The sequence below is a fragment of the Solanum tuberosum genome, unplaced genomic scaffold, assembly GCF_000226075.1.
Source record: "Solanum tuberosum cultivar DM 1-3 516 R44 unplaced genomic scaffold, SolTub_3.0 scf00488, whole genome shotgun sequence".
Taxonomy (NCBI): Eukaryota; Viridiplantae; Streptophyta; class Magnoliopsida; order Solanales; family Solanaceae; genus Solanum; species Solanum tuberosum.
The window spans coordinates 385574-390382 of record NW_006239411.1 but is presented as its reverse complement, the minus strand read 5'-3'; the positions used below and the strand labels follow the sequence as shown (position 1 = coordinate 390382).

At 34.8% G+C, this 4809-nt stretch overlaps 1 long non-coding RNA gene across 2 annotated transcripts; it reads left to right on the top strand.

Annotated features, from left to right (window-relative positions):
- The first annotated feature begins 1172 nt into the window (after window positions 1-1172).
- Window positions 1173-4430, top strand: LOC102601695 (uncharacterized). Of its 2 annotated transcripts, XR_368681.2 has the most exons (5): window positions 1173-1469; window positions 1562-1657; window positions 2129-2197; window positions 2515-2651; window positions 4092-4430. It is a non-coding gene; the product is annotated as an uncharacterized lncRNA (long non-coding RNA). The 2 variants fall into 2 exon arrangements; XR_368680.2 differs by lacking the exon at window positions 2129-2197 and having other exon boundaries at window positions 1174-1469.
- The last annotated feature ends 379 nt before the right edge of the window (window positions 4431-4809 follow it).

Below are 4809 nucleotides of genomic sequence, written 5' to 3'. Positions count from 1 at the left end.
TGTCTGCAGCTTAGTGCTCTCAATGGTCTTAGTCCAAACACCTCCAATGCTACTCTCTGACTCAAACACAATTGGATCAAATCCTTTAGAAATGCAGTATTTGCAGGCCAACAGTCCGCTGATTCCAGCACCAATTATGGCTATCACCTCTTTCTTTCTGTCATTAAAATTTGCCATTTGGTACTGTCTCCTCTTTTTGATTGATAGCTTGAACTGCTCTACCCTTTATAGCTAATATGTGTATATTGAGCAAGAATACGTGGCTCACCTCCGGAGATATCTGCATTATTAATCTTTGTATCCCAATTTCCATGGTCCAATTAATCTCAATACCAACTACTTTTAGTAAATATCTGGAGTGGCTACTTAATCAGAACACGCAATCCTCAGAAGTTTTGTTTGGGTAGAGTCCACAATTCCGTCTCAAAATTTACATTTGAAAATCGTGTTATATAGATATGGTGCCCGCATTTGAAATTTTTTGCCTATACATTTGACTTTATACTAATTATAACTATTGTTTTTATGTGATAAACAGAAATATCTTTATCAGATCATTTGTTGTAATCAAATTGTACTTGGATCTTATCCCCCAATGTGCAATGGCCAATACCAACTAACCATATAATTACTCAATTGAGCTTCCAAATGCATCGTGTAACTGTAAGATATAAGCCTGCCTGCAACTCCCTTAGGATTAGAAAAGCAAAATCAAATTGTTCTGCCATTAGATACAAATAATAAGCATATCTGGGGCCAAACAATATAATGGGGAGAGTTGAGGAGGAATTTTGCCAAGTAATTTCCACTTTCCTAATTTTATTGCTACTTGGAGGCTTTGTTCCGCTAGGGGTGTTCTCGAGTTAGAAATGTGAACTGTAAAACATTTGTCATCGTACTAATTAGGTAATGGAGGAGAATAAAAATTTAAAGTTCTTTTTAGAAATTAACTTTGTCCTCATTGAGGAAAAGTTTTGTGCATAGTAAATATATCATATTACCCTTATGTAGAAGTGACACTTAAAAAGGACCAACACTGCAGTAATTTGTTGTACTCAACGCAGTACTCATTGTACATTTTTGTAAAGGACCAACAATGCATCTTTCTATTGTACTAATGGTAGTACTAATTGTACATCAATAGAATAAATAAACCCACTTTCTCTAGAACTTTCTTCCTATGTCTCACTAAATTCTAACCCTAATTTGTCGCCTCCTTCGTCAACTCCGACTATTCTCTCAACTCAAATTGTAGCCCTAATTCCTCGCCTCCTTCGTCAACTGCGACTATTCTCTCAACTCTTCCTTCTATACTTCTCATCTGTTGAATGCCCAATCCGTCTGCTCCGTACTTGTTCTTCTTTGTCTGCACAATTTAAATCTGTCTCTCAAGCTTTCCTGAAGACCGCTCTTTGTTTCCGACGACCTGCGCAGCTGCTTGTTCATGCTTTAAGTTTCTGTCCTTCTTGGTAAAGTCGTTGTATTCTCTCAACTCTTCCTTGTACTTCTCAACTCTTCAATGGCCAATCTATCTGCTGCTTACTGTTTTCTGTTTGGTTAGAGAGTTCAAATCTGTCGGTGAAGCTTTCGTCAACATTTGTCTTTGTTTCCGAAAACCTGCGCAACTATTTCTTCGTCGTTTAAGTTAAATTTACAGGTTTGCTCCATCAGTTGCTCTTACTCCTATTCCTAATTTCTGTTGTCTTTTCCTCTTTATCCGATTGCTAATTGGTCTTTTGTGGAGTGTATTAAGCTATATTATACTCTATCTATGTATGTGCTGCAAACTTCTACTGAATAATTGCATGCGTTGGTCTCTTGCACTGTTGTCACCATCGACCCACCACAGTCCCTACTTGGTCATAACAATTGTACATTAAATTTGTCAATATGTAGTTAACACTGCTCATAAGTGTTAAAGTATCTGTTAATTAAGGTACATTTGTCTTCATAAATTGGACCTGCATATTTAGACATAAAGTCGAGACAGAGACACGTGTCAAAATAAAAACTTTCACAAGTATTTCAGACAAGTAGATACATTGTTTGCTGTAAAAATTTATTATACACGATGAAATTATTACATCTTTTGTACTCACTGTGTGTCAATATTCGCTGTGCATAACAGGATGCTACTGTATTACCTGCTCTACAGTGTTCTTCTGATGTTACCTGCTTCAATTGATTTCATCAATAGGTTAGACTATTTCGCCGGAATATTACTGCTGGTTTAATCACATTATACCAACAATGTCACCTCAAATTCCCTGGTTAAACATACTGTCATTTGTCACATATGTTGTATTGACGCATGCTCGGTATTCAGAGCTTCTATATGTCTTTGCTTTCTTCTGCCTAAATACTTCTCCAAACAAATTCCATACCAAAACCAAACAAAATATTCCATGTAATATAATTACAGATTCTTTCCATTTGACCCATATGTATTTGTAACTTATTTCATGTTGAATTTGCGGAAATTATATATGCGTAAATACTGACTTTATTTCACAGGTAATTGCCTGCAACTCAGCGCTACAAATACCACTGATACAGCAGAGTCTGCTGGCTTCACACCAACCTTCTCAGTATCACCACCTTAAACGCTAGCCACTCCACCAGATTCAGACACATCGCATACGTGATCGCAGGTAGCTTCTATGTTTTCTCCCATCATCTATATGCTGTTATACAGCCAGGAGGTTCTAATCCTTAGTTACAGTAAGTTTTGCTTCCCCTTCTTCCCCAATTTTTCGGTAATGTGTCGAACTCTTCAAAATAACCTATATTGGTAGTTTTTTCCATTATTCTTTCGATTCTTACGTTTTCTGTGGATTCTTAGGTTCAGTATCATAAACTGTATGTTATTTTCCTATATGCATGTTTGAAAATGTAAATAAATATGTATATAACTTTGATTCAGGTATAGTCTCTTCAAATTCAAAGGCATCAGATTTTGAATTTTGTGTTATTTGATGAGCAACACTCCAAAATATCGTTGAACAACACTCCAAAATATCGTTTGGTTGTCCGATTTCTATCGTAATACTTTTGTTTCTGTAAAATATTATGTACATGGTATGGTTTCCTCTTGGGATTTTGTTTATTGATTTCACAGGTATCGTTCCTTTTAATAGAACATAGACGGTTCAGCAAATTGTCATTGTGAACTTCTGTCACATGATTGATAGTGGCAATTCGGATCACCATGAATCTATGTTGTGGGTCTACTCGATCTGTAATATTGAAATTATGGGCATCAGACTGTTCTGTTATTTCTCCTAAGTTTCTTGGATTTATTTCATCTTTTGTGTTTGTGTTAAATTGAGTAATATTGCACATGTAGAGTTATTTCTCTCTATTTCTTGCTCTCATCCTTTGTAGGTCATGTGAATATAGTTCATTGTGGTATGAACTGAACTTTAGTCTATGAAGTAAGTTGTTTTTTTTTTTTTTGGTATGAACTGAACTTTAGTCTCTGAAATAAGTATATCCATCTTCTTTTGTTTCAATACTATGTTTTAGTCCAAAAACAGAGAAAGACCAAATACAGGTGTTTTAGTCCAAAAACAGACAAACACCAAATACAGTTAAGGTAGCAATCTTTTTGAACTTCAATTTGAACAGCTTATTGCTTTGTTTGTGTCATTAAATCTACACCGTATGTCTCATTATTGCTTTGTTTCAGCTTGACTTTATGTTAAAAAGAAAAATTAGATACGTAAATTAAAAACACTGCAGGTTGAAAAGTCATGTTCAGTTTATGCCTTTAGTGTTTCACATCTATTCTCTCCATTAACATTGGAATGTAATTTTTATTTATGCCTTTCGATGGAGATGACCCATTTCAGGGTAATTAGTCTGCTTTAGTTGTGTATCCTCCGTCTCTTTCAGATCACCTAGGATTGTTATAACTATAAAATTCTATTAATGCACATATATATAAACAGTTGTACAACTAAGTGCTAATGTATTAGGAAATATTTTCACAGTAGTAGTTGTTTCCATATTATACAATACACTTTTCCTTATGTACTTTTCTGTAACATCTATTGTGAGATCTTAACATCTCTGCCTTCCACCTTCTGCAGTTTAATCAAGATGTGATCAGACCAATCACTACTTACCATCGCACGTCCTCTGTTGAAAATTGAAATTTTAAAATCAAAGGACAAACAAGTTCCCAGTTTGTTCATCCAAAAGTACCTGATGAAGAAGTTGAATCTTTCTTACAAAAATGAGGTAATTAACTTCTTGTATTTTTGGCAATTTAGTAATCAATAAATATGATTAACATTTATTTACAATCCTACCTATTGTGATTTAAGTGCTGAAAAATTATGTAGGAGCATGAATTCCTGTAGTTTATTATTCTGTTAGATGTAGTGTGGTCCTTGTACTTTTAGGACTTAGTTTTCCATGCCAAAATATTATCAGTGCAACGCCAAAAATAGTTCGCGTCTCGAATTGAATCAACGCCAAAAATAGTTCAGATCTCCAGTTGGAATGAATTACTGATGTAAAAAGTTGCTTGCGAAGCAGGTTGCCGTCGCAACATCTTGCTTCAAAGCACTGGAAACTCCTTAAGCAAAATTATACGTATTGGGTTATCTGATCAATTTTTAGTAATTCTTCGTTTATTAAAACATATGCAATTCACGCTCTCTGTTTCAATGGTGTTTGGATTTGATAACTTTTTCAGAAATCAAAATTCTTCCCCAATTGCCACAAACTGATGCTATTGATCTTTTTTGATATGACATGTACCAATGTTTTTCTAAATTCTGTAAGAACATGAAGTTGGATCAC